The following is a 20,520-nucleotide window of genomic DNA, read 5'->3' as shown; positions in this document are numbered from 1 at the left end:
TTTTTTCTTAATTTTTTACAATGATTTACATCTTTTTAAGTGTAATGGTTGAAATCTTAGTCAAATTTCAAAAACAAAAATAAGCTATTAAAAATTACTTTTTCTAGTTTTCAAAAATTGGTTTGCTTTTTTAAATCATTGATAAAATGTAGATAACAAAGGAAAAAATTTGAAGATCAAATAGTGTCTATAAGCAAAAACCAAATGAATACCAAACGAAACTTTAATTATTAGATTAGATGGTATTTTCAGTTATTAATTTTGGAGAACCTTTTGCTGGTTTCAAAACCCAAATCCAAAGACATCTTAGATTATTTAACTCAATTGATATTAAGTATGTATTATAAATTTCAGAGATTCAATCCTTCCATCCCATGTATTGTTAAAAGAAAATGACATTTAAGTAGATATTACCAAGAAGTTGCACGTATTTACCTATGAGGACGCCTTTTTTGGAGACTTTCTTTTTTTCCTCCTCCTCAAGAGGAATAAAAAAATCTGACTTTTAGGGGGTGAGTAGTGTTTTGACCCTTTAAACTATGTTCACGCATACAAGTGGAATTAATCTATTTTAAGTAGGCATGCATAATACTTTCTAAACATGTGACTGATTATATATATATATATAGCAACAGAGACAACAAACAAGTGGACATCACTAGACAACAATAAAATTTTAGAACACTAAGGTCCTATTGTTTTTTTTGTTTTTATTTTTGAAAATTAAACCTACGAACATTATTTCTATATTCAAATTTTTTTCTTTATTATTTATCTTTCACCAATGATTTAAAAAACCAAGTCAAGTTTTGATAACTAAAAAAAAGTGCTTTCGAAAGGTTATTTTTATTTTGAGTTTGGCTAAGAATTCAACCATTATATTTAAGAAAGATATAAATCATTGTAAAAAATGTGGCCGATATAGGTTTAATTTTAAAAAACAAAAATAAAAAATCAAATGATTATCAAACGAGACCTAAAATATTAGGAAACAAAACTGTCCTTTTTTTTTTTCATAAGAAAAACAATAAAATAAAGGAAACAACCATTTTTACACGATGTTGATAAATGTGATTGAATTCTAGACTAACAAATGTTGCAATTCTACCTCTTGTCCAATTAGTTGTATCTTGTATCCACTAGTTGTAACAATAAGCAAAAAATCTTTCTAAACAGTTCAATGAAAATGGAAATTTTGCAAGTTTTATCGATTTGGATAAATCTTTCCAATCTTAATTTCTTTTAAAACAAAAGTTCAACTTTGATGTTGAGGTACGATTTATTTCATATCATTAAATAAAAAAATAGAAAAAAGAACTCGTTCAACCCAATTGAGAGTTTGTTTTTCTTTGAATGATTCTTCGAACAAAAGTATCATAAGGTGAAAATTGTAACCTTATACATGTTTAAGGTGAACTTTGCAATGCCTCTCAACGTTTAAGTATAAAGATTGTAGAAAAAAACTTGGAGGTTAATAATTGTTTGAAGAAAAGAAGAAAACAAATGTTTTTCTTCTCAAACAATTATGTTATGGATGTTTGGTATGAATCCTACCCTCCCATTGAAAGGCTAAGGTCAAGAAGATTTCGCAATAGAGTTTGTTAAATACTATCTAGAAGTAGTATGTGTTACTGTAGTGCTAAAAGTTTCTCGTGTAAATTTAAGTCTAACACTTTTTTATGAGTTCTTTTTGGGCTAAAATGGCCACCAAATTTATTGTTGGAAACACACCTCCTAAATACCTGATCAGAGCAAAACTTCCAGACATATGGGTTCTCCAAAATATAATATTTAGATTTGCTCTTTAGTTTATCCCTTCTTCTCTTACTCAAATCTAAAGGCAAGTTACCTGTGACAATACAATCAACAAGGTTCATATACCAATGAGTCATAGAAATACAATCAACTTAGAGTAGCGTCTGACCGGGAAAGTCTCCATCGGAGGGTAGACAATCTTCTTCTCTCACCAACCGACTCAGGTAATTAGTCATCGCATTTTCAGAGCCTTTACGATCCTTAATCTTCACATCAAACTCCTAAAGCAAGAGAACCCATCGTAGTAGGTGAGGCTTGGTCTCCTTTGTTAGTAGGTATCACAACGCTACATGATCAAAGTAAACAATTACTTTAGAGCCAATAATGTAAGATCTGAATTTTTCTAAACCAAAATCAACAGATAGGAGTTCTTTTTCCGTATTCGGATCATTACATTGGGCAGAATTCATGGTTCTTGAAGCATAATAAATCACATTATGCTTCTTTTCGATCTTCTGTCCCAAGGCTGCACCAACATCATAGTTACTTACATTGCATATAATCTCGAACGAGAGATCCCATCACGGAGGCTGAATGATGGGTGCACTGGTCAAGGTCTTCTTCAACAGGTCAAAGGCCTGTTTGCAATCCTAGTGAAGTCAAAGTTCATATCATTTTGCAGCAAGTTAGTCATGGGTAGAGCGACTTTGCTGAAGTCCCTGACTTATAAAGAGAAAATCAAACCGTTCCATGACAGGATACTCACCCCAAAATAGTTTGAAGTTGGCCAGAAATTTTTGCCGTCTGATTCTCATCTCAAGCTTATGCTAGGTAAGCTTCGCTTTCGTTGGCTTGGTCATTTCGGAGTTACTAAATTTTATCCTTATGGTGCAGTGGAGGTGACCAACAATGAGACAGGAAAGATGTTCAAAGTAGATGGTGTTGGATTGTATGTCTTAAAACTCACAATTTGTAAAGTTAAACATTTTCTATTATCAATAAAAATGTTATTCAATATTTATTCAATAAAGTTGTTATTGAATTTGTAAATTGCACTTTTAAAGACTAAATTCAATAAACTAAGATTCGTGGCTATTATATGAATACTTGAACTATGTGGAGACATAAAAATGAATCAAGTTTGAATGAATAGCTAAAAACGGTCTATAGTATACGAATAAAGTTGGGTGTCTTATTCTGGTAACACTATCGGATGCGGCCACTCTGTAGTTGTTACAATTTGTTGTAAGGTGCTACAAACGAAGTAATCCTGATTTGTTCATGTATTAATATGAGAAGTGGGGGCATCCTATGCGATGAGTTTGCATAAGATCGGACCAAAAAATAAGTCAATCTTACTTTATAATGATATTTACTGTTTAGGGTTCACTATTTCGCTTAAATGACCTAGGTAACTCGATCTTAATCCTGAGCTGATTATGAACTCCTGTTTATTCAGGATTATTCTTAGATTTGCATAGGTGAGGGTTGGCTCAATAACGCCGGCTTAATAAGTCTCCCATTTCAGGGGTAAGACTGGGTAGATAGCTGGGGACATAGGGTGTAAGGAATTCATGTCTACCCAATTTAGGGATAAAAGGAAGGTTGTTAATTTAAGTGTTGAATCTAGGTCTTGACAAGGAGCCCCACCCTCTCATCGGCTGGAGAGGGATTTGGTTTAGTGATTGGATCACAAACTAATTGTTCATTTAGAGGATAAGTGGAACTTAAGGAGCAAGATGTAACTTTGGGGGTAAAACAACATTTGACCCTGCCGTTATTACGAATAACTTGTAAATGATCGATTTACTGATTATGGTTAAATTAGGTAGACACAAATATATCTACAGTGAGAAGAGTGCAACTATCGAGCTATAGTGGTGTAACTTGGTAGTTAACGAATATTGATTCATTCGGTTTAAAATGTTTTAGTCAATTAATCTCAAATTGTTGGAGTTCATGATTTGTAGGTCCATAAGATCCATCTACTAACTTTTAAAATATGAACACCTTGAATCAGTAAATTGAGTGAATTTGAAATGATTTCAATTTGAAGCATTCAAATTGAACTTAGGGTTTCAATTTGAAATGTTTAAATTATAAATTAGGGTTTGAATTTGAATTGTTCAATTTCAAATTAAGATTTGTATATTATATTCGATATAATTAACATTTAATTTATCAAAATTAAACGAAATTGGAGAGTTTATAATATTTAAATATTGATTTAAATATTAATTACATGAATAGGATTCACGTATAAATTAGTTGTTTGATTAATTTAATATTTAATATTAAATTATTATTTAATTAATTAAAAATCAAATTAATTTCCAATTTTTTATTCAATTTGAGAAATTGAATTTTTATTTTTAAAATTAATTATTTTTTGGATTAAATAAAATCAAAATGGAAATTGGAAGATAGGATTGAGTTAGTTTATTTTTCCACAATTTTGGATTATGAGTTGTCACCTTCTCAATCCAAACATCTAGGCCATTAATTTATTGCAATTGAAGTGTCAATTGCAGTCCCCATTAGGGATAAAACTCTCTAGTTGACTTGAATTTGGGGGCTGGTTTTTCTGAAAATTGTTTTCAGCAGAAAACTTTTTCCCTCTCTTCAAACCCACTCCAATTCTTATCAAATTCACTTCAATCTTGAGTTCTACCACTCAAATTCAAGCCTGAGAATATTAGAGAAGATCTCTTGGTGGTTCATTGAATATTTGGAGCTGAGATTTCGTGAGGAGCAATTTTGATTGGAGGAATTCATCAAAGGTATGTGTTTTATGAAACCCTCTTATGATAAATATGTTTTGCATGCTTTTAAAACTCAAATTAAATGTAACTAGAAAGTTTATCGATTCTGAGTGCTTCCGTTGCGTGATTATACATTTTATCAAATGGGCATCAGTTGAAAGTTTTCCACAAGGGTGATTCCATCTAGTACTTTGAAAACACTTATAGGATGGAGCAATCCGTTTATGAGTGATTGTACCGACCATCGTTGAGCAATCGATGTTAAACATTTGTGCTTATTGGAGGTAATCAAGCGTCAAACATTTACTTACTTTCATAGTTTTAGTTTAGTTTTGTTTGTTTTTATTTTACTTGAGCTTGATCCTTTCTATCACTCTATATTCCTATGATTTTGAGGCCTAGAGTCGAACATGAGGGAGAATCAACAAGGAAATCAGACCACGCCGCAACCTATGAACTCTGAAAATTTTAGGGGAGTTCTCTGTTACCTTTTATTTTTATTCCCATGCTTTATCATTTTTGCACACTGAGGACACACAATTTCTAAAAGTTAGAGTTGGTTGGATGTTGTCTGTGATCTTACAAGAGTCCTTGAGCATCTGAGCTCGAACTATATGTATCTGAAATGCATGTTTTCTTAATTGCTTGTTTGTTTTATTAGGACAGTTGATGAGACACTTTCCTTGTGATTGCTTTTGCATGAGATAATATTTAAACAAAATAATCATGATTTTTATCCTTACTAAAAAAAAATCTTAACTCTCATACATGTTTAAGTCCTTTGTTCATCTACATTAGGTATTTTATGCTTAAAGTTGTATTATTTGACCTATATTTTTGTTACATCAAAAGACCTTGGTGATAGATGTTAAGTTATCAGAACACTCAATTTAGTGATACATGTATAGGGCTTTAACTAACCAACCTCCTTATTTATCTAGCTGGAAAACAATGATGAGAAAAAAAAATGAAAGAGAAGAAATAAGTATTTAGGAGAGGATTACTCCTCTTTCTTGAGGATGCAAGTAGCAAGAGACGACTATGACATTCGTAGTTTTCACTATATGAAAGTGCCCTTGAGGAATGAGTAAGCTATGTGCCTTTAAAAGACTTGCTTCCCGTAATTGGATGATTATTTATGTAACCCTTGTAAGCAAGCCAAAACGAAAATGGTATGTCCAAATGAGGTCTCTTCTCCCAAGAAATAAATAAGTATATAAAAAAGAAGAGGATAATGGAAGGATTGAAATAGGTTAAGTTTAGTCATGTCACTGCCACTTTGAGTCTAGAAACCCATCACGCAAGAAGAATGTGTGCGCATATTTAATTTTACACTTTTAAGTGCAATTTTCTACATCGGCAAAATTAATTTTGAATATTCATGTTAAAAGTCATTTTAAAAATGAAAAAAATAATTTTAACTATTTTAAAATTGTTGCTAAACACGCCTGTTCGCCTTGTGATTTTGATTCTAAATGTGCTTAAAATGATGGAGGAGAATTGTGATGAATGAATATGTTGGATGGAGATGGATGAAAGAATGGTTTCTCTATAGGTAAGAGAATCAGGGGATGCATTGGTAGTGGATGCGTACACACCTTGTGAATACATACAAGTTTTCTTAAGTCAAACTCAACTATAAATCTAACGTAAGTTTTCTGGTAAGTCCAGGGTCAAACGTATGGTCTCTAGAATGCTTCAAATGCAGACCTTGTTTTTGGATCTAATAAAAAATTTTCCTAATTAACTTGAGAAATGTTGGTTATTTACACGGAACTAATGACACGCATGCAAGAAGAAATAGGAGTCCAGAAGGAGAAAGGGATTTATGGATGAATAGTTCTAAGTGTAAGTAGTATGCATTGATTTCTTGTTTAGTTTAGCAAATATATATGAATGCAATGAAGATGAGATGAAGATGATAAATATGCTTGTTTACAATCTAAATATATGTTCTATGCATTGGAAATTCTATTCTATAGTTCATGCTAAGTTCAGCATCTCTCGATGTGAAAGCCACATGTAATCCTATCTCTAGGGTGCATACGTTGGTCATAAAGAACACAGGCAAAAGACGTAAGCAACTCTATCTCTAGAATTATGTCGCGCTCTGACTTAATGCGTTCAATAGTTAAATTTCTCTCTCGAGTGACTTAACTTATTAGTTACTTTAATCAACTGATCAGAGATACTTAAGCAACAAATTTCATACTCTCATTAAGCCAGACAATTTCACAAACACATACAATTTCAAAGGTAAATAGATGAAGATGTGATAAATGGTCAAATTTGAGATTGAATTAAAGATAACTAGTGTTTATATATAAAATCTAAGTTTAATGAAATGAAATAGTGAATAGAAATGAATGTGAAAAGTAAAAGTCAAGCCAGAGAGTCTAATCTCTTGTCCTTTTTGGCTTGTTTTTTATGCTTGCTACAATCAATGTGGTAGAGAAGTTGAAGAAGATATCTTTATCAAGCTTCTCTCCAACAATACCTCTTGATCAACGGTTAAATGGTATCTTCACCCCTATTACTTGCTTGCAAACGATAGATGCTATCTACTGGTGCTAAAAAGAAAAGTTTCTAACTGAATGGCTCTAAATTGTCTAACTTTGATTCTGAAGGTGGCTTTTCTATATATAGGCAAACCTCAACAACTTGGTGATTGGACTTGCATTAAATTCCATACCTTGGAGCAGTCGCCTGCCACTTCTCAAATATTCAGACGTCGCCAGTCAGATGCATATGCCTGCAAGTGGCGATTTGACAGAAAATGCACGAGTCAATGTGCCCTTCATGCGTCAAATATTCTCGGATGCATACCCCTTGCATTGGCCTTGGTTGCAACACTTAGTAAATTTCTTTGATTTCTGTATTGAGATGCAATAGTGAAGCAATTTTTTACGTAAAAAAGATACTTTTGTACGAGTTTACTATATGAATGAAATGTCATGTTTCATGATGAGTGCATTTATATCACTAAAGATCCTAACTATTCCAACTTTGAGAGAATAATAACTTGTATTTCTACAAGTTATCACACCCCCAAATTTTGAACAATTCTCGTCCTTGAGTATTCCTAAAATAATTTCTTAACATACTCTTATGATCTAAATGCCTTAGCTCCACCTCTCCATAATATGTTTCATTCAATGAGGTTCTATTCTTATATTTCCAACACCTAACTAAACATGTAAGTTATCAAACATTAATAATATCATTGAGGTATCACAGCTCGACGCAAGGCACAAAAGTAATAAAAGAGGGTATAAGAGGAATACTTAAAGTCAAACGCAAGAATCATAATGATATAAGTTTCATTCATTGATTAAGAAATTTACATAGAATTAAAAAAATGTGTAAATTCATAGAAAAGAAATTAAAATAAAATAAAAAGGCCAACACCCCCAAATTTAATTATGAGGCTGACGCATCATCCCTGCGTTCAAATGCAAGGTCTTCGTCCATGAATCTAAGGGGATTCCTTAAATGTTGAGGTAGAGGAGGAAGGGTAAACATTCCCATCAAGACCTGGTTGATGTACTGCATTATAAAGTCAAATTGGTCATGGCTCCTTTGCGTTTGTTAGCATAGATAATCCCTTTGAACAACATTTTAGTGTTGCAGTACTGCCAGTTGCAAATGAAGTACTTCCATGGATGCAGCCGGGGGTCTTATTTGATCTTGGTTGAATTGTTTGATTTCATCCATATTCCTTAAGTGTTTCATACGTCTCCTCAACTAGGTCGTCAGTGGCTTGAGTTTTTTTGGTTTCTATCCTAATTGGCTTATAGACGATCGTGGGAGGATTAAAGGAAGGAAGTAGGGGTGAGTGGAGAAGAGAAGGCTGAGGGCTTTGCGTTTTGCCATTTGATCCCTGTGTGTTTCATTTTAAGGCGTTGGATCAATTGGGTCATCAACAAGGGTTAAGGTTAAGGTTAAGGAAGGGAGAGATAAGTTGAGGTCCACGATATTGATGTCCTCGTACTCTAATGCCAACTCAGCTTCAGACTCTTGCTTTTCTTGTGAAGCTTCACTCTAGGCTCATTATTGAAAGGCTCGACGCATCTTCTTTACGCTGCACATTTTGAAGGTTGAGGTTTTGATGCCTTAGGTTTAAAAGGTAGAGTTGGTTGGTTAGACGAGCCTCGAAGCATACGCCTGATCAGTTTGATGTCCATTAAACCTTCAACTTCTTTAGAGTCATCATTCTAGAGGGATGCCCGTGCGTTCACACAACGCACATACTAGTCACGAAAAATAAAGTTGCCCGCATGGCTTCCCCTTGATTGCTTTGGTTTGCTCCACCATGATTTTGCTAATGTCGAGGGGGATGCGTTGCATGATGCAGTAGATGGCTAAGATTCGCTCTCTTGAAACAGTCTCATCATGCATTGTAGGCATGGTGTGATTCTTGATAAGATAGAGCCATAAGTTGACGTTTAGGAGAAGATTCCTGGGAGCCATCATCATGATGCCCGTTCGAGATATTTGCCACAAACTCCCATGCTTAACCACCACTCTTACCGCATCCTCTAGTTGGTCTGGATTTGGCTGCTCAAGGATGTGGTTACCCTCTGCGTTAGGGTTTCATCGAGCACTTCGTTGATGATTCTGGAAAAAAAATGAACGACTATGTCCTCCACCAATGCCGCATCTTTCTTCTCATCAAACTCACTTCCGTAGAAGGTGCGGACTAATTGGGGCCAAATTTTAGTTGGGCCTTCACAGAGCTGACACTAGCCCATTGCATCGATCGTGTCAGTGATGTACTCTGGCAATGTGTTGCGTTTAGGAAAGAAGCCCTTTTCGACATCAATGTTGTTAAACTATCATTTTCTTCCTTTGGTTTGTTTTGGTGATGTGGCTGCCACCTTCTTTCTGTTGGTAACCTCCTTATGCCTCCTTACCCCACGTGCCAACGTCTTTGCTTCTTCCTCAAACTCTCTTTGAAGAGTAGTCTTCTTTTGTCCTTGATGCACATGTCTGTATTCTTCTAGCCTGAGTTCCAACTCACTCGAGTTTGAAAAGCTACTTTCCTGCATTGCAACCACAGGTCTAGCTGTAATTTGATTTCTTCTTCTTCATCCTCTTCAATTATAAGACACCTTTTCTTTCATGACACCTGTTCTGATGGCCCTTCATTCACATCAGATATGCGTGGTGCAAATGTGTCAGAGCTTAATTCTCTCATTCTCTCTTCTTCTTCCATTTCCTTTTCCAACATTAGTGCATATCTATCAGCTCCGTCCATCTCTTCCTCCATTAGACTCGAGGCGCTTGCGACCCTTTTCCTGTCAGGCTCTACTTCAATCGATGCATCAACACCTTCTCAATGCATCATTTGGTCCATTTCAGCAATCTCCCTTTGGTCGAGATTGGCTAAAATTGGTCCGAAGACCTCTTACTCATCTCTGCGAGCTAGCTCATTGAGGTCAGGTTATGGGGTTGGTTCCAACACAGGACTATTGGAACTTGAGGGTTCATCAGATGGTAGTGGTGGTGTAGTAGGCGAGATGTTGGAAGGGATATGCGGCGAACCAGGTGAAGAGATAGAGGAAAGCTCAGCCATTTCGATGAGAAAGATAGTGGCCAATGGTTCAATGGCTAGGGGAACTACTGAATGCACGACATGCGATTGAGCGGTTCGAAGGTATTCAGGAATTGGGTCATGCGTCAAAATGTTTGATATGGTGGTTGGGATGGTTGGTGGAGGGGTTGGTTTCTTATAGTGATTTGCAGTAGTGGATTTGGTAGAGCCTTTGGACGTAGGCTGCTGTGTCGTTTTAGAAGGGGTTGAGGATTTAGGCATTTGGGCAAATGAATAGATGGAAGGTTGTGGTTTTGCGAGGGTTTTAGATGGTCGTTGGACAGGCTTCGCTAGAGCTTGTTGGGTGGATGGCCTCGGTTGGGTGGTAGGTTTGGGCTGATGGTGGTTTTTTGGTAGGAGAATGAAGTGGCTGATGGTTTGGATGAAACAATGGGCTTCGATGGAGAGGATGACGGGGGTGAGGGTGATGGTGAAACAGAGGAGGAGATGAAGAAGCTTACCAGTGAGTCATCGATAAAGCTTAGTGAGGCATTCTGACTGTCTGAAGCGTTCGGCATTGTGCTCTAATGAAAAGGCTTGAAAGTTTAGAGAGATGCTCGGTTTAGAGTGGTTGGACGATGAGAAAGCTCGAAAATGTTGAGAAGCTAGGGTTGATAGTCAGAAAGAAAGAAGAAGATGAAGTAGGTTATGAACCCCTTTTATAGCGAAATGCAAGGTAGACAGGAAATAGGGGATAAAGTTGACAGATGTCATTAGCGGGTGACGTTTGGGCTGCACATTAAATGCGAATCTGAAGAGATCACCTTGGGCCACCCAAACATTCAAGTGGTTCAGCTTTTTATAACTTGTTTTACTCTTCCAAAGCATGGGTTTGCATTGGCCTAATTCTAACGCCTCTACGCTAGAACCCCCCTCCCCCCTCCCCCCCAAAAGTTAGAAGTCCACAAGGTTAGTTTTTAAAAAATCATCCAAAAGCATGCAAGTTAAACTATCATGACACAAACTTAAAATCTCAATGCTAAACAAGAATTCAAATAGGTATCAGAAACAAATGCATTGTATCCATAACGTAAAAAAAGTAAAGCAGGAGAGAGGAAGCATCCCTAGAATATATGTCTGTATGCATGTAGGGTCACTTCAACGTGAGCATCAGGCAACCTCGCATAAGTTGATGAATGTCTCGTTGCGATATTTCCTTTAAAATATGGCTTTACCCTCTGCCCATTTACCTTGAAGGCATTAGTGCCACCCTCTTGAGTGAGCTCCACGGCTCTATAAGGAAAGATTGTTTTGATAATAAACAACCCTGACCACCTAGATTTAAACTTTCTTGGAAACAGTCACAAACACGAGTTAAAGAGTAAGACTTTTTTACCAATGAAGAATTTTTTCTTACCGATGCATTAGTCATGCCAACGCTTGGTATTTTCTTTATAAATCTTTACATTTTCGTATGTGTTCAACCACCACTCACCCAGTTCATAAAGCTACAACCTTCCATTTCCCCTGCAACATCTAAGTCTAAGTTCAGCTTTTTCCCTGCCCAAAATGCCTTGTGCTCCAATTCAAAGGTAAATGGCAGGCTTTTCCAAATACTAAGGTATAAGAAGACATACCTATAGGCATTTTGAATGTGGTCCTATATGCCCAAAGCGCTTCATCCAGCTTTTGTGCCTAGTCCCTTTTGTATGCGTCAACAACTTTTTCCAAAATCGATTTGATCTCTCAGCTAGAGACTTCTGCGTGCCCATTCGTAAGTAGGAGTTATGTAGTAGCCACTTTGTGCCTGACATTATATTTGGCAAGTAATTTAGAAATGATACGGTTAATAAAATGTGTATCTTCATCACTTACCAACGCACTTGGTGTCCCAAAACGCATTTAAATGTACTTGGTCAGAAATTTAGAAATAGTTGTCGCATCATTTCTCGCACAAGCCACTGCCTCGACCCGCTTAGACATATAACCCATGTCACACCCCGCTCTAGATTACCCTCTTAATCTGGATGGAGTGGTGACTGCAGCAGTTACCAACCCTTTTGCTAGCACTTATTACCTATTTAACTGGTTAAATTTTGCTCAAGCCTTGAATATGTACATTTCATCAAAATACGAACAAATTAACTCAGAACTTAACACATTTACATTACAGGGTTTTATAGCATTTCATACATGAATATTATAACTTAATGAGCCCCATCTAGGATACTAGTCCCTATCTGATAAACACATGTGTACTAACTAATACAAGTCTTCAATTATGCTTCCTTCAACCTGACTCTTTAAGTGGCAGAGCAATAGCAGAGAAATCTTTTGAGAACTGACCGCTACCTGAAAAGAAAACATTTGAAAACATGAGCTAAAAGCCCAGTGAGTGACTAACATTTAAGACATAATTTTCACACATAAATTTGATATTACGACTGAAAGCTTTAACTGAAAACATAAACTTGGCAACTTTATTCATGTCATCATCAACATCACATAGTACTTTTCTTAACTTTGCTAGACTATACCTTAGTCTATTTGTCTAGAGTGGCCCTTTTGCTCACTCCTTATCATTCTTTATCGCATTACTACTTAACTGGGAAGGAACCCTTTTTGTTCACTTCCTACAATCATAACTTGCATCCTTAGTTGAGAGAGAACCTTTACTCAATTTCTCAATTTCAATCCATAGTTAATGTGGAGTGATCTTGACACTACCAATAACAACTTTTCTTACATTCATGTGATTCTAGTTTAAGTACCGTCATACCTTGGGTACTACTGCTCGGCTACCTTCTCTGTGTACTTCAGTATCGAACTTCTTGGATACCTTCTCCGTGTACTTCAGTATCGAGCTATACACATTCTAAGACAAAGCTTCAGTACCTTCTCCGTGTACTTCAGTACTGAGCTATTCACATTCTAAGACAAAGCTTCAGTACCTTCTCCGTGTACTAGTACCAAGCTATTCACATTCTAAGACAAAGCTTCAATACCTTCTTCGTGTACTTCAGTACTGAGCTTCAGTACCTTCTCCGTGTACTTCAGTACTGAGCTACTCATACTCAACTTACATATTCTTATCTCTTATTGACTTAGTTGCCCAAAAACATTCTATACTAACACATCCTCATGGTCATTGTTTGGTAACTATTTGAGAATAGTTGTCATAATTAGCTTTCAGTAAACATGCATTGCTAAACATTCATAAGCATTAGCAATTTACTTAAAACATTTAAGGCATTTAGAGTCACTCACAGTCTTTGGCAATCCTCTTCATGTATATGCTTACTGTGCGTTGAACATTTAGCCAAATTCTTAGGCCTTAACTTGACTAGGCATCAACTTCATTACCGTGCGTCCATGCCTTGCGTTAGGCATTCAAGCCTCCTATGCGACCAAGTCTTCAGCTCATGCCTATTGCCCATCGCATAGAAACCTTTGCGCCCGTCTTGTGGCACATCAACACATGCCCCATGCGTTTGTCTGATTGTGCCCATCGTTCCGCTCATGCGCATGTCCTATGGCAAATCAACGCATGCCCCATGCATTCGTTTGGTTGCGCCCATAAACTCCAACGCAACCTTGCGCTTACGGCTTCAATATGCATTGCATAGTCTAATGCTTCTTAGCGCGTCCTTGCACCAATTCAACCTCCAACGCATGCGCTCAACATCATCGTCAAGCCCTTGAAGCTGCTTGCTTGTTCAACCCAAGCAGCTGCCTGCTTGCTCAAGATTCCAGATAATTTTCAATTTTAATAACTAATTTTTCAGGCCTTTTCTCAAGAAATTTCTTTCTACAAACATTCTCTAAAATGTCTTAGCAAGCTTAACTTAAAATTTCAGCTCAGGATTCCTCGTGGTTGTGTCGGAATCCTCAAATTATTAAGACTGGCCCAACTTACTCGAGAATTCGACCTCCAGCCGGATTCTTCATACTCCAGCTCGATTCTACTAGAATGTCCCTCCAATATTTCAACCTCAGCAACTAGACATACTCAGGGTTTGAATGGCTTTGGAATTACTTCATTTTCACGAGCGAACTTCTCCCAACCTCTGTTTGAAGTTGAGCTTCCCCTTTTTAAACTAATAGCTGTATGTTCTCCTTTTAACATCAAGCTGCCACCTCATTCTTAAAGGATAATATCAAACCTGAGTATGACAACTGGCTTAGCTGATCAATCACCAAGATGATCTTTCCCTCTTGGTTATCGATGCAAGGGAAAGCTCCCAAGCCAACGCTTGCAACCACATGGCCGCATACCTCCCCAATGCATCACCCAACCTGGCTAACGCATAGCTTACTTAGAGGCTATTGCATACCTTCTTTGGTCACATACTTCTAAGCCAATGCATGTCCTAGCCCACGCATAGCTGTCTTATCATATCAACCATGCGTTAAGCCTTCCTCGTTTCATAGCATAACTTTAACGTGCATCACATACTCCATTGTTGAGCTCATCGTCTAGTACTGCTGCCACGTAGCACCATCGCATAGTGTTGCCACATAGCACCATCGCATAGCGTTGCCGCATACCATCGGATAGCATTGCCGCATACCATCTGGTAGCATTGCTACATACCATTGGGTAGCATCTCCATATAGCATTTGGTAGCATCGTCGAATAGCATCGGGTAGCATCGTCGCATACCATGGGGTAGCATTGCTGCATACCATCGCATAACATTGTTCCTTTTACTACCTGATCAACCAGCGTGCGCAACTCCAATGCCTAACGCTTATGTCCACGCAACTTGAGGTTGCCATACGCTTTGCCAACCTCTCACGACATAGACTGTCGCATGCCTTATCAACGCATCATGCTTTTCAACTCATACGTTCATCCTTAGTACCAACAAATAGTTTTTCCTTGCCTTCAACACTTAGCCTCTACAAGCCTTGGTTGCTACACACGCAACCTTATGCGTCCACACTTCTCCATCAACACATTCTTACACTTTGCTTCCATACTTAGCTAGTTTTCACTTGTTATATTATCTAAAACTCACCCAACTAAGTATTTCTAATACTTAAAATTTTACTCCTCCATCTTCCTACTTTCTTTACCTCCTTTCATAATTTTACTTAACACGCTTGTTACTCACTTTTGTAGGAAAAATGGAGTACGGTGTTTATAACTCACTACTACTAAGATGTACTACTGGCCACAAGATGGAGGAAAAGGCCCATGAAGTTAATGCCCAAAACATCGAAAAGTTCAACTTCGAGTATTTTGTTGAGTGGCATTGCGTCCCTTGCTGAGGTGTTGTCCATGTGTTGGCATGGGTCACATTTAAGAACATATTCCTTTGTGTCTTTAAATAGAGTGGGCAAAAAATAACCACTTTGGAGGACTTTTGCAGCTGTCCTCTATACTCTGAAGTGAACTCCGTAAGAAGAATTATAACAATCAGATAAGATGCATTGTACTTCAACCTCGGGGACACACCAACGTATAATGGAATCTGTCTTTGCTTGTAGAGACACGGTTCATCCCAAAAGTAGAACTTGCAATCATGCACAAGTTGTTTCCTTTGCTGGGCTTTGAAGTCTTCTGAAAATTGACAATGTTGGCATACCATGACTTCTTATCTTCAACCTTGAGCAGGCGTTCATCAGGGAATGTGTCTTTAATTTCAGCCTGGCCCAACTGCATCTCTTTATTCTCCAATCTCGATAGGTAGTCAGCCACCTAATTTTCAGTACCTTTTCTATCTTTGGTTTCTAAATCAAATTCCTATAGCAGCAACTCTCAACAATGAGCTTGGGTTTCGCATCCTTTTTCTCCATAAAAAACTTTATAGCAAAGTGATTAATGTAAATGGTTTGCTGACACACCCACCAAGTAAGCTCTAAACTTCTCAATAGAAAACACTACCACTAATATTTCTTTTTCAGTAGTTGTGTGTTCTTGGGATTCTGTAACTGTCTTTGACGCATAGGAAATAGAATGTATCACGTTTCCCTTATTTTGACCTAACATAGCTCCAACAGCTACATTGCTTGTATCACACGTTAATATAAAGGGTTGCGTTCAGTCTAGTGCTATCAATACCGGCGTTATTGTTAACGCATACCTTAAAGTTTCAAATGCTCGGTGGCAATCTTCATTAAATATGTAAGGCCTATTCAACTCCAACAATGTGCTCAGTGGGCACAAAATTTAGGAAAATCCTTTTCCAAATCTTCTACAGAAGCCTGCATGGCCTAGAAAACTCCTCAGGGCCTTGACGTTCGCAGGCACGGGTAATTTTGCAATGACATCACTTTTGGCTTCATCCACCTCAACCCTGCTTTGGAAACCTTGTGCCCAAGAACCATGCCTTCTGCCACCATAAAGTGACACTTTTTCCAGTTAAGTATCAAGTTTGTTTTCTCGCATCTAGCAAGGATGACTTCTAGGTTGCTATGGCAGGAAAGGTAGGAATCTCCAAAAACTAAAAAGTCATCCATAAAAACTTTGATAGAGTGTTCAAAAAAGTCAGAAAATATATCCATCATGCATCTTTGAAATGTTCCAGGTGCGTTGCATAGCCCAAAGTGCTTGCATCAAAAGCAAATGTTCCAAAGGGACATGTAAAAGTAGTTTTCTCTTGGTCCTCAGGGTCGATTATGATTTGATTATAACAAGAATACTTGTCTAATAAACAATATAATTGTTTTTCGGCTAATCTAACAAGCATCTGATTAATAAAGAAAAGCGGGAAGTGGTATTTCTTTGCCGACACGTTCAACTTCCTATAGTCCATACAAGTACGCCACTTAATAACAGTTCTGGATGGGATTAATACGTTGTTATTGTTGACTACTACAATTTTGCCACCTTTCTTTGGCACGCATTGAACTGGACTCACCCAATTGCTGTAAAAAATATGGTAAATCACCCCTACATTGAGCCATTTAATGATATCCTTCTTTAACACTTCTTTCATTATGGGGTTGAGCCTGCGTTGAGGCTCAATCGATCCAGTCTTCCCGTCCTCTAATCTGATTTTATGCATACAATAAGTTGGGCTGATTCCTTGGATATCAACCAACGTCCATCCAATTTCTTGTGTATGCTTTTTCAATATCTGCAGAAGAAATTGTTCGTTAGATTGAGAAATTGTAGCTGAAATTATGATAGGTAAAATATTATTGTTTCCAAGAAAAACATATTTTAAGTGATTTGGAAGAGGTTTAAGCTTAACTGTTGGCGGCTCCTCCATATATAGAAGTGTTGATTTGGTCTGCCGCTCATCCAAACTTAACGGCTCGAACATCCGTGTATTTTGCTCAACACATGGACCTCACAGACTTGGTCCACTTTTTGTTCCTCTTCCTTGGGCAGTTGAATTGAATCAATAGGTTGACAGGGTTCTGTGTCATCTAGGAACTTCAATGCATTCAACACGTTGAGTTTGACTTCTTGATTGTCCGCACGCATCATGAGTTCCACCTTTTACACATAATCAAAACCTTTCCTGTGGCTCGGACATCCAAGAATGATGGGGACATCCATATCTCTAAAATAATATCTGTCGAAAATATGAACTTGTCAACCTTCACTAATACATCCTCAATTTTTCATTTTGGATACGTGATTGATCTATCAACAAGTTGAAGCATTACTGTGGTAGGTCTAGCTTCACCGATTCTAAGTTCCTTAAAAATAGAGAGGGGCATGAGATTGATACTGGCTTCTAAATCACACAAGGCGCGCTCCATGTCTATTCCACTTATCGAGCAAGGGACGGTGAAATTGCCTGGATCTCTCTGTTTTTCAAGAATTTTATTGTGGATCAATGCATCACATTCTTGTGTTAACGTCACAGTTTCAAGCTCACTAATCTTTCTCTTCTTTGTCAAAACATCCTTCAAGAACTCTACATAACTAGGCATTTGCTCCAATGCTTCAATGGGAGTATGCAATTGTTTATGAACCTCAATAAAGTATTTGAATTGTTTCTCGTCATTCTTTTTTTGCAGGTGACGGGGAAATGGTGCATTCAGATGCATCTTCAGTTCTCCTACATTAGAAGTGCTTGGTTGAGAATGATTGACACAGTCAGGTACTTTTTCTTGTTGCTCACTCTTAAATGTCGTAGTTGTTTGTATTGTGGTTTTAGATGTTGAAGGATTAAGGTGTTTTCTTGGGTTTCTCTTCTCTTCCATTAAAGGTCTACAACTGCCAATGGCACCACGTGACATTTCTTCTTGCCATTATTACTTCCTGGTGCTTCAGTATTACTAGGCAATACTCCATGCGCCGATTCTTTAGCTCGTTAGTAATTTGCCCAACTTACATCTCGAAGTTCCTGATTGATGACGCTTGGCTTTTAAACAACACATCATTTTGAACTATATATTATTTCAATAGGTTTTCAAGTGGAGATGATGAGCTCGATGCGTTGCCCCTTCTGTTAAAAGTTTGATGCTGAGGCTGCTGTTGTGTAGGTTGTAATCCAGGTGGTGACCCTTGCCTATGCTGCTGATGTGTTCCAGTATGATGTTGATCTTGCTGGTGACTTCCCAAGAAAAACTAGGATGGTTTTTCCATCTAGGATTATAAGTGTTTGAAAAAGGGTTATTCTTTATGAAGAAAATCGACTGTGGATTCTGTGGTAGTCATTGTAGGAGTGTGGCTGTCCACAACCCACACAGCTGGCCATGGTTTGTGTGAATGCGTCTACCTGTTGCACACTCTATGTTTTTGTTGCATTACTCGTTAGATTTTTTAACATGTTAATCATCGCAGTTACTTATGCTGACAGAGTGGCTATTGCGTTGTGTCAATAACACTCTGAGAATGCCTCCTACTGTTTGTTCTGGAGTCGTAGGCATCATCAACCCATTCCATGTTATGCTTGGCAATCCGATCTAAAATTTCCTTGGCTTCATTATATTATTTATCCCTAATGCTACCTACGACAACTGCATCTACTACCATTTGGGAAGGTCTGTTTAATCCTCCATAGAAAGTTTTCATTTGTACAGTCAGAGGTAGTCCATGACTAGGACAATTTTTGACCAACCGTTTAAATCTCTCCCATATAGTGCTAAGTGTTTCAAACTCTCTTTATTCGAAATTCATGATCTCTAGACGCCTCCTTGCATTTACAGTGGGAGGAAAATATTTCTGCATGAATGTGTCCACCAACTTATCCCATATTGTTATCTCACTTGGCTTTAAAGAGCCTGGCCATTGTTTGGAATCATCACAAAGTGAGTAGGGGAACAAAAATAGTCTGATAGCTTCTGGCGTAATTCTAGGAATCATGAATGAGTTGTAGGTTTCTAAGAAGCGTTCCATATGGGTGTGGGGATCCTCGCTGCAGGTACCTCCAAATTGCCCTATTGTTTGCAGCATCGATGGAATACACAAGCATGCAACAGAAGCAAACAAAATCAATAAGCACTCTAATTACATTTCATTTGAGTTCTAAAGCATGCATTTTTAGAAAATAACAAGTGGGTTTCATGTTACATACCACTTGATGAATTCTTCAAATTCCAAGTCGTTCTTCACTCCAATTCAGCTCTAAATCAATCGTGAACCATCAAGAGATCTTCTCTACTATTCTCAGCCTTGAATTTGAGTGGTGGAACTCAGATTTGAGTGAACTTTTAAAGGTATTTTATGGGTTTGAAGAGCAAGAAAATTAATTAGCAAAAACCAATTTTCAACTCACTCAATTAATTCATTTCTTCTTCAATTCAAGAACTTTTAATATTCCTCAGCATGCAACCACTGAAGCTCTTCATCAAGGTCAGCAATTAGTTAAGAATTGAAGTGGATTTAGGTGGGATTTGTGTGAATTTATGGGTAGGACACATCTTACTTGCTTCAAATGGGGAAAACCCCACTTTGAAGTTTTAATTTTAAAAATTCCCAATTTCTTTTAATTAATTCTGAAATTAATCAAAATTTGATTTAATTAATTCTCAATTAATCAAATCTAAAATTGCAAAATCCGATTTCTCAAGTTGAATTTAAAAATGGAAATTAATTTGATTTTTAATTAAATAATTAATTTAATATCAAATATCAAATTAATCACATTCTAAATTTAAACATGAATCCTATTCATGTAGTTGATATTTAAATCAACATTTAAATATTATTAACTCTCCAATTTCATCTAATTTCAACAAATTAAACAATAATTATGTTGAATAGAATTAAGTAAACCCTAATTTGATTTTGAACTAATTCAAACTCAAAAACCCTAATTTCATTTTGAACATTTTCAAATTAAAATTCAATTTGATATCATTTCAAATTCACTCAATTTAATAATTCAAGGTGTTCATGTTTTACGAGCTAGTAGAGGGACCTTATGGACCTACAGATCATGAGCTCCAATGATTAAGATTAATTGGCTAAACTCTTTAGACCGAATTAGTCAGTATTCATTAACTATCGAGTCACACCACTATAGCTCGATAATTGTACTCTTCTCACTATAGATATATTTG

General features: G+C 37.0%; 2 long non-coding RNA genes across 3 annotated transcripts; both read left to right on the top strand.

The window, feature by feature from the left end:
* Positions 1–4,324: 4,324 nt before the first annotated feature.
* On the top strand, positions 4,325–5,687 carry LOC120090379 (uncharacterized). 2 transcript variants are annotated; one of them, XR_016524233.1, is made up of 3 exons: positions 4,325–4,535; positions 4,672–4,801; positions 4,920–5,687. It is a non-coding gene; the product is annotated as an uncharacterized LOC120090379 (long non-coding RNA). The 2 variants fall into 2 exon arrangements; XR_005485531.2 differs by having other exon boundaries at positions 4,397–4,535; positions 4,914–5,485.
* A 771-nt stretch (positions 5,688–6,458) lies between these two features.
* On the top strand, positions 6,459–7,301 carry LOC150038415 (uncharacterized). The gene is made up of 3 exons (XR_016524234.1): positions 6,459–6,593; positions 6,975–7,035; positions 7,164–7,301. It is a non-coding gene; the product is annotated as an uncharacterized LOC150038415 (long non-coding RNA).
* The last annotated feature ends 13,219 nt before the right edge of the window (positions 7,302–20,520 follow it).

Source organism: Benincasa hispida, chromosome 1, assembly GCF_027475165.1.
Source record: "Benincasa hispida cultivar pf3 chromosome 1, pf3_genome.v1.1, whole genome shotgun sequence".
Taxonomy (NCBI): Eukaryota; Viridiplantae; Streptophyta; class Magnoliopsida; order Cucurbitales; family Cucurbitaceae; genus Benincasa; species Benincasa hispida.
This window is presented reverse-complemented; position numbering and strand designations above follow the sequence as displayed.